This window comes from Phaethon aethereus (assembly GCF_964289735.1).
Source record: "Phaethon aethereus genome assembly, chromosome: 10".
In the NCBI taxonomy this organism is placed as follows: Eukaryota; Metazoa; Chordata; class Aves; order Phaethontiformes; family Phaethontidae; genus Phaethon; species Phaethon aethereus.
The window spans coordinates 5,702,354-5,712,381 of record NC_138586.1 but is presented as its reverse complement, the minus strand read 5'-3'; positions in this window follow the sequence as shown (position 1 = coordinate 5,712,381).

Here is a 10,028-nt window from a genome sequence, read left to right as displayed (position 1 = left end):
TGAGCAGTAAAAGCAGGACAGAGCAGCTGTCCCCCCCCGGAAATATGTGAACCCTTAGGGCATTCAGATTTCTTGCTGTATGTGAGACACAAGAAGATGCTGGTTGGGATCCATGAGAATAATTGAAAAAAAATCAAAATTGTTGAATAATACCTTGACTATAAATACATTAATCGATGCTTCAGGTGTACCACTATTGAATTTTCTAAAGTATACAGAAAACAAGTCTCACAATGGTCTTTAAATTAATTTACAGTCACAGAAATATCATAAAGATAAGAGAGGGGAATGAACTCCATCTGACTAACAAACTCAGTATGTATTTAGAGAATAACAGCATTACATTTACTACTCTAGCTGTTGGTTTACAACCACCAAATTTTTCCAGCATCTGAAAGAGGGCCACACCTCACCAAATTGTAATTTACCATGATATCAAATCCTCGTAAGTTTACCCTACCATGATGAATATGTGCTTGGAATGGAACAAGAGAAGTGACAGCATCTCCTCCACAGCATGTGCTTGTGCAAGAATATACTTGAAAGAAAGAGTGTGCGAGAGCTTGACATGTCCTTGGGGTACGGTTAAAAGCTTGTGAAATAAAATAATTCAAAAAAGACAGCTCTGACTTCAACCACCACTGGGGACAAGAGATCTTTCACTTAGGACATGTCAGTCATTCACAGGTAGAGCTGAAATATACAGAAGACATTTTAAAACTTGGTTATTTAGATAGAAACCCCAAACCAGAGAGACCCTGTAGGTGACACAAAAATGCCACTGACTTAAACTAGAGTTTCATTTTTCACAATAATAGTAAGCCAAAGCCTAAAAACATACCTACTTAATATTTATAATGTTGAAAGATAAAGAAAACTGCAATTTAGAAAAAAATAATAATCCAGAAAGAGACACATAAAACCCCATGGAGAATATGATTCTTTAATAAAGATGAAATCTTCTCCCCAAGGCTGTTTTCTATCTAATGCCACATCTGGGCCATACTAACCCAATTCTGTAGCAAAGGTCTGAGTTTCTTCAAAGTTAATGAGATTTGCAACCTAAACTATTTTATGCCTTCTGTAATGCTGCCTTTTAAGTGGATGTATTTTGTTAAGCATATTATTTCCTAGGCTTCAGAGTCTGTTCCACTTTCGTGAATTCCCTTTATTTCCTTTCTGACGGTGCTACAATTAGCCATCTATAGAGATACAAAGCCAGCTGTAACTCACAGCATAATATATAAACACAATTTACATGGGCTCTCATCTCATCCAAAATTATCTTCCACAATTTCTTTAAAAAAAAAAAGTAATGGGATTGACCAAAGCGTGAGACCATAGTATCTAGCATGTGAAACATCTCATTAAGCAAACAGCAGAACTGATGAAGTTCAGCGTCTAATTTTTTCTTCTACGTGGATGCTTTGGCATCCAAAAAGTTCAGGACTGAAGTTAAAATTTTGCAAGTGCAAACACTGATCCTGTCTCTCTCGTGTGTGTAATAGATGGTGTCTAATAAAGGGCATATTCCCACTACAGCCTCAATGGGAGCATACATAAAAGCTGCTGATAGGGGCTCAGCCTCTGAACCTTTGACTGTTGAGAACTACTTTGAGGACTGTCAGTTTGCAGGAACTTACAGTCTTTGAGAGCTCTGTATTTCTGTGAAATGCATTTCAAAATAGTTTCAGAAGTTACCAGGGGAAAAAACAGATAGATGTAAGGCATGAACCTCGTTTCCTTACCAAAAAGACCAAAAATATATTGCATCTTAGACATTTTCTGACTAGAATTAATAAACTAAAGACCAATCAGAAAACTGCATTAAACTGCGTACTATGTTAGAGCGTGCTTAGTTGTGAGAGTGAAGTCCTAATCCACTTGAAGTTTAAGAAATTTAGATGTTGACTTTAGCACAGAGTTTCGCCCTGGTTCTATATGCCCAAATATTCAGAGGATAGAATTACACCAGCTTTTAGACACAGAATATCAGTGGGACCCACAAATCTAAATCATTGAAACTCTTTTGAAAAAAATCCACCTTTTAAACACTCATCCCTATTCTCAGTGAAATTGCTGAGAGCAAGAAGGAGACTTTGTTTCCCTTTTTGGGGAGAGGTGCAATGTCCAGATTATTCAAGTGCTCACTCTTAAAGCAAATGCAGGCTAGGTTATCAGTATTGAGATACTGTGAGTGGATCACTCCCGCTGCTCCTCAATAGTAATTATGCATTAAGGCTTAAATTTGAATAAAAGATCCCAGGTGCTTTACCTGAATATTAAAAAAGTAATCTCCTTGTATAACAAATTCTACATCAGAATACTTGATATTATTTATTCTCAGAGTGATATTTACTGTTTCTATAAGCCAGCTTCTAGCTTCCATTTAGCAGCTGCTACTTTTTTTTGTTGATTTGTTTAAATAAATACAAAAGAAAACAGAAGATTTGTCACATGCTTCCTTTTGTATGTTTGTATCTTTTGAAATTAGCTATAACAATGCCTTTGTATTAATAACAAAGCCCATTAGTAACAGACTAAAGTGATTAGGAGATAGTCTTTTTGTCTTTATCAAGGATGCATGTCAGTTGAGACGGTATATAGCAGTTCAAATTGCATTCTCTAGCGTGGAGAGTGGCGTAATTTTGACAAGGCTAAATATGCATGGCTTCCTGACAGAAATGAAAACTCCAAATACTGGTTTTCTCCAGCTGAGGAAAAGTGTTTACAGACAAGAAATTTAACACTAATAAAGCAGTTGAAGCTCTGAAGGCATTTTTCTAACCCACGTATTCTTGATTTGCTACACTCTATTCTTCTCTCAGCCTGTCTCTTGAAAGACCTTCCTTAGTTTGTTCTGAAATCTTCTACACCCTATTTTAGCCCATAAGAAGTCTTCAGACTCAGCTTAAGGCACATTGTCATTGTGCTTAAGGATCTTTCCTCTCTCGGTGCCACACTATTAAGATTTTCTATTGATTTTCCAGCCTAGTTCAAAAACCAGCCTCCGTAGCCCTCGGAGCAGTCTCCAAATTCAGGATGCTTATTCCTGAACAAGCGTAGTTTTTGGTATTTGAACACCAATCCCTTTTCTGCTAACATATTAAAGGCTGGCTGAAAGCCTGCTTCATGGCGCGCTCATTACTGCAGAAAGAAGTGCTACACTTTTCTCTATTTGTGTGCTCTCTTCCCTTCAAAGTGCTTACGTCCTTCTACCTTAGAAATATATTCAATCTTATTACTAACAATAAACAAATTGCTTTCAATAATAACCATTTGGTTCAAATTTTGCTTAGGCCCCTTCTGAAAAATCAATTTCCCAGAAATAAATGGATTTTATTAGTTATCCCACTCTCTCTGCTATTTGCTGTTACAACAATCTAAACGCATAGTTATGCTAGTCCCTACCCAAGATGTCTCAGCAATACCGTGTAATTACTTACTTAAGCTTCCAATTCATTTGTTGTTAGTTTTGTTCCTTTGAAATTTCCTCATTAAGTTATTGCAGCAAGCTGTGTTTGCACAGCAAAAGAGAAAAAGACAAGCTCTTCATTGCATTATTTTAATACCCCCTTTATCTTTAAACTAGCTAATTAGCATATTAATTAACTATCTATAGTACTCACGATCCTACAATTAACTGCGGGTACCACATTCTACTGATTTAGTGTAAAGCCATTTATACTTACATCATAATAATACCTTCACTTAATTTTGCTCCAATATGTCAAGTATTTCAAAATTAAAACAGCACTAGTACTGTAACATGTCTCTTTAATGGCAAGTATCCAAGTGAACTTTTTTGGACTTTGTCAAAACTTTCTGGTCCTAACAAATACACACACAAGGCTTATTAGTTACCTAATAGGAAATGAAAGCTCATTGGCCCCATATGTTAAAAGCTGATTCCTTTTCTATTTTTACCAACAAATCTTCTATTTGGCTTTTTCAGACCTAACTGCTTTTCTTGCCAACTTCCAAAATTCCAGTAGAATTAAAACCTTTATACACCAGTAAAAACTCTGAGAAAAAACAACTTGGAAACTAAATGAACAAAAACATTCCCTGCTCTGAGTCAAACTGCTGCTGAGGGACATTTTGGGCATTACCAGAAGCTCACCGAGAGCACCCACCACCACTGCCCATGTCTGGCCGCTTCTCTCCTGCTCATGTTCTTAGTATTATACCTGGTATGGCTGTAATTACACCAGGAAACCTACCCAAACGGAAGTTGTTAACCTTCTAAACCATGCCACTGGAATGTGAAAGCAAGGTAAAGCTTTCCATAAGAACAAGAACCATGTGTGTCTCCTGACTCAGCAGCTGAAAACAAAGAATAAGCGTTCGAGCTCCCAACAATTGAGGTTTGTGAATATTCTGCGGTGCACGCTTGAGATACTGAAAATCAACGTACAGGTGTGGGCACAGGAGAAGAGAGGAGACGACTCTCAAAACCTCATACCATCTCCCTGCATCACCCTGCCAAAGAATTGCCCCTTTCAAGTTGCCCGATAGCAACTCCAAGGCCTGACTGGTAAAAAAACCCAGCCAGGGCAGATAGACAACATTTCTGGTCTGTTAATCGTGCCAGGCTGCCGTTGACCTCCAGTGATTTTTGGAAAATGACTGCGTTGCTGCTGCAGCATGATAACCTTGCTGATTCGGAGAAAGCACAAGCAGTGTATGTCACGAAGCAGAGTGACTGTAATTTTGGTTAGCCTTGTCAGGCGCTGTGCAAAACAGAAGGTGAGAACAGCTATATCTTTATCTCAAACTGTGCCTTCCAAAAGGGGCTCAGCTGAGAATGGACACTCCAGCTGGGGGAACTTCAGAATAAACTATCTCAGTAATAAATTCATAATTGAACAAATTCTGGTTCGCAGTGAAATGAAAATATTTTGTACTTGCAGGGTTAGTACACTACACAGTTTTGTCCATAATGGTCAAAACATGCCAGCCAATAAATATCTGATGACAATTTCAGTGTAAGTGCCTACATGCACATAGTGAGATTCATCTACCGGAGTGATATGTTACACTTTCTGTAGCCGAGCATTTCACAACACAAAGAATTCATTTAAAAGCAACATTCCGGTAATGCCCTCCTAAAACTATGGTAGCAGAGATCTATATTTTCACATGAATTGAAAGGGACACAAATACCTACATCACAAGTCTGATAGCCTGAATACAAAATGCGTATGGAAACGGCTACGTACTGACTTCAACAGAGGCATTACAGGACCGAGGACTATACGGGTGACTAGGCTGGCGAGGCAGCGCTTCTATACCGCACTTGCTCCTGACAGCTTCCAAAACACAAAGCGCCCTGTTCCTGTATGCCATGACAAGCCTCAGCCCAGCCCGCAGCACTCCTTTCCTTCCCCTGCCCTGTAACTCCCCTCAAGTCCTCTGGACTCGGGCAAAAATCCAAAGCAATTTAAAAAATGAAAAGATAAATTACAGGCTGCCCACTTATCATATTTCTATCTTTGCAACGGCCTATTGATATTAACAGGTGTTTATGAAGTCACATATACAGGACGACGGTATTTCAAGCTGGCTGTGGCCTTGTGGGAATGTACATAATAAAAAATATAATGTACGTTTGAGAAACCTAGCAGACCTGGACGCTTTATATTCAGTTTCATACAGACATTGATGTATTGGGTGATTTACAGCGTGTATGCGTTGCATTTGTTTGAAATATCTCCGACAAGTAGATATTTTTGAATTAGTGATCTAAAGATTTTTTTGACGATATAATTATAAGCTGGAGGCTGAATTTTTAGAAGTGAATTTGGTAGTAAATTTGCAATTCAAAGAAGTTACTTAAATTAACAAAAATGCCCTAAAAGAACAGCTGTCTACCTGACTGATCCAAGAAAATGAACACTGAAAATAAACAGCTGCCCTATAGAAGACTATGTGATAAAACTAATCACCCTTTGCATAATGTATTTATTTTCCCCTGTGCTTATTACAGACTTAGTGAACCTTCAAAGCTATAAATATTTAAATGTAATAGACATCCCAGGCATGTGAGTTCAAATGAAAGTAGGATTTCAGTACCCTGACTACAGCAAATCCAGATCTCTTAAAGAAATCCGTTCTGATCATTACATAACATTCCAAAATATTCTTTTGTTTTGTGGGGGTTTTTTTGTTGTTGTTGTTACACGAACAAATCCTTTTTAGAAGGAACTTTCTGGTGAAACCTGAATGCTCTCCAAACAATACAAGGCTCAGTTTCTGGACAAAGCCTGCAGTTCTACTAGCATCATCACAAAATATTACAGAGAGCAAAAGAACAGTACATATTTAAAGTTACTAGGATAAATATCCCCAGGTGCTATACTTCAGACATCCTCCAAAATCAAGTCACAAAAGTTAACCAAGTAACGACAATATCCAGGAGTTGAGGTGTCTCAGCGACGTCTTTTTCACTTTCAAAAAGCTAGATTAAAGCATAGATAAATGAAGGGATGCCCCAAAATAATTTCAGTTCAACTAAGGGATTAGCATTAGAGACAGATGTTATCATTGCCATGAGGACTCTCCGATCATGGCCCAGATTAAGACAGTGCATAGAGTTACGGTTGTGAAAAAACTGCTGCATGACAAATGAAATAACATGTTCGAAAACAAATCGATTTCCCTCTTACCACGTCCGTGCATAGAAGGAAGGTGGCATGTCCTGTCCTTCAGGCCTTTTTTCCACTCCAGTAATTGTCAGTGGCTTCTGCCACTAAAATACTCCCCGGACTATGCTGTTCTCTCCCCCGTTCCCTGAGTGGTGGATCCTACTGGGATAGTCCAGAACCAATGCACACAAGTTCAGTTATGGCAAAGGGCACAAGAGGTTACATCCCAAGTAAAGATAAGCCAGCTATCCATCGCTTGCCTTACTTTGCGGGCATTAAGCGTAGCTTGGTCTGATTTGTGAGGAAGCCCATGGTGTCTGGAAAGCCTTTTTTGGAGAATTTGATTTGGGATACTGCCACTGGCAACCAGAAAGCTGTGACAGCTGTGGATATGGTCTCTGCACTGAAGTGCCATGGATGTACCCTTTAGAGTTTCAACCCTCCCAACAGTCTCTACTGTTTAGGAGAAAGCAGGGCTTTCTCCTAAAAACCTTCCAGCTTCCAGAACTCCCAGGTGTTGCCAGCCTTGCTGCCATGCTGCACAATCTGCAAAATGAGCACTTTTTTGTTCTCAGGAATGGAACAAGCTCTTCTCTCTCCAGGGGCTCAGTCTCACCGAGCAGCAAAGATGAGGGACACGGGCCTGACGCTCAGACATACCCACTAAGCGTGATGCACGGTCCCTACAGAGTCAACCGAACAACTGTGTCATTTGTCAGACTTAGCGTTTTACTTGTATCCAGATATAGGTCTTTATCAAAACTGCTGACAAACAGCTCCAGGATTCACTGGGCAGAAAGGCTACGATAAGCAAATATATATTTACTGTACTTGAATTACTAAACTGGACAGCTTCTGTTTATGCTAATTTATTAAGGTGAAGATCTGCCTATTATCAAATCAGCCCATTGCCTCTTCCAAATCCATCCATTAAAAAGCAATTGTAGCTGTCACTGACCCAGCTGTACAGAAGGAGGAAGATGCAAGGAGCAGTCTTCCTCCCATTCTGCCACGAGAAGAGTACTTTCAGACCAACCCCTACAAAAAGCGAGGAAAGTAAGTAGAGATGTTTCAGTCAGCAGAGGTGGCAGCTTGGGAAGGAGATCACAAAACCTGCCTTACAACAGTTTTACCCTTGGGAGTTCTAACAGACATCTGTCTTTCCGAGGCATGTATTCTTCCCTTTACCCCTTAGAAAGCATGCTGAGAAAATCCAGTTCCCATCAAAACAAGAGAATTCTTTGCACTGATTTTAATGAGACCTGGAAATTGTGGTGTGGACCCTCAATAAGGCCAGCATTTCTTTCCCTTTTTTTTTTTTTTAAATTCAAAAATTGCCTTACACAGACTGTCTGGAAGGATGTAAAGAAGATTAACAACATTATTCTGAATGCGCTTAACCTAAAAAGAATATATTTATTCTAAAAGGTCGCAGCACACTCAGATGTACTACATGTTATGAGTGTTCAGTACAGGCACTCCCAGTAACCATTCTTTGCAAGACTATTTTTACTAAAAGCCATTTTGATGTGACATATAGAAAAGATAAGACTTTTTACACAAAATAGGATTCCCTGAAAATACTTTCTAATGAAATTTTTATACTAAAAGCTAGCCTGCACTCCTTTACCTCATCCTCCATTTGCTGCTATAATACGTTCTACTGTACAGCATGTTAAAAGAAGGACCAGCATGGTCATCCTTGAGCCTATGCATATGAATATGGTATTACAAACAGAAGATGACCCAGGAATTTCTCAAGAGTGAAACACTTAAATTGCATACCCTTACTGTGCCACACTATGTGTTAAGAATGTTACACATTCTTTAAAATTAATAACAAAAATAGATCTTAAAAGACCATTAATAAACAAGCACAAGAGAAAGGAGCTTTAAATAGCTCATGTTAATTGTGTTTCTCAGTGTGAAGCCATGTCAAAAAGCCTGCAGCAAATGTACTTTGTTAAAAGTACCGCTTGCGCAGCAGGCGTTAAACATTAGAAAGCAAGCTTGTCATTAGTGGGCTACAACTGAAAAGGCTACTAAAACTCAACTAAATTATTAAGATGGTATCTTAAAAATGTGAGATGGAGAATTAAACTCCTTTTACACAGTACTTGATTTTAATGCTACTTTTTCATCATGTTATTCCATTAGTAATGTCCCAGCTTATATAATCTTAGAGGGAACCAGAAGGCAGCCACACGCCAACCTTGGTTTGCATTCTTCAGCGTGGGAAATCGCCACTGCTCTCCCTCTCTATTTCTGGGGCTCCCGTATTTTACAGGAGTTGATAATTTTGCTTATTTTCTCAGGTTATTTATACAGTTAATGAAGTATAAAAGGTTGTTGTTTTTTTTTTTAAATCCATTGTGCTGTTTGGGATGCCTATTATTTCTGCAAATGTGGTTTCAGGCTGCATCTAAACCAGTTTAACACTGAGCTGACACTGAAAGGGGCAATCCTGCTCTACCCTGACAAGTCATGTCTGACTGAGTGTTGAGTCAGTTGGCTTACGAAATGAAAAATCGTGCTCTTTCAGGGTTATTTTTCCATTTGATCAGCCACATGACCGGTCTGGAGAAAAGAGAAGCATGAGGAGCACCAAGGAGCAAGGTAGGAAGTAGGTGGTGGGTTTAGGCAGTGATAGACAATTGAATGTTTCCTTTAACATGGTACGAAATCACCAAATCAGATGGTTTAAAGAGAAGGGCTGAAATGTGGAAAACAGTAGTGTCTACTAATAAGTGCACATATAGAATATCTCAACAGAGTAAACTAGCTACCTATTGCGTAGTCTATTTAAAGTTTTGCTTTTGTAATTCGTTCATAACTCTCCACCATGAACAGTCAATACATAGACACAATGCAACATTTTCTCCTGTTGATCTTTGAAATCTGACAGAGAATAAGAAAAAGGAGAAATAAGAGATCCCTTAGCAATACAGCTATGATCAGAAATTGCGTTGTTTGAAACGTGAGCAGGCTCTCACCTCAGAAGGCTGTACTCTCAAGCACCAGCTGCATGGGTCAGTGCACACATTCATCTACCATGCTGAGAAAAGAACTTCTGGGGGTTTGAAGCTGATTTTGTTTGTTTTCTTTTTTTTTTTACTTATAGAAGTTTACTCTCATTCTACAGATGGCACAATCACAAAACCATTCTGAAAAGACAATGGAAGCCCAAACACACAATCCTACCCAATTCGTATAGTTGAAAAGAAGGTACCAAAAGTTATGTGCTCTGATACCATGAAGGTTTTCAAAGCAAAAGCTTTACAAAAATAAATATTTTATGTTCATTACACAGTTGGTATCAGCTCCGAATCCTTTTTGTAAAGTAGTTTGTTTCTAACTTCAGAGAGGATGGGATGGGATGGG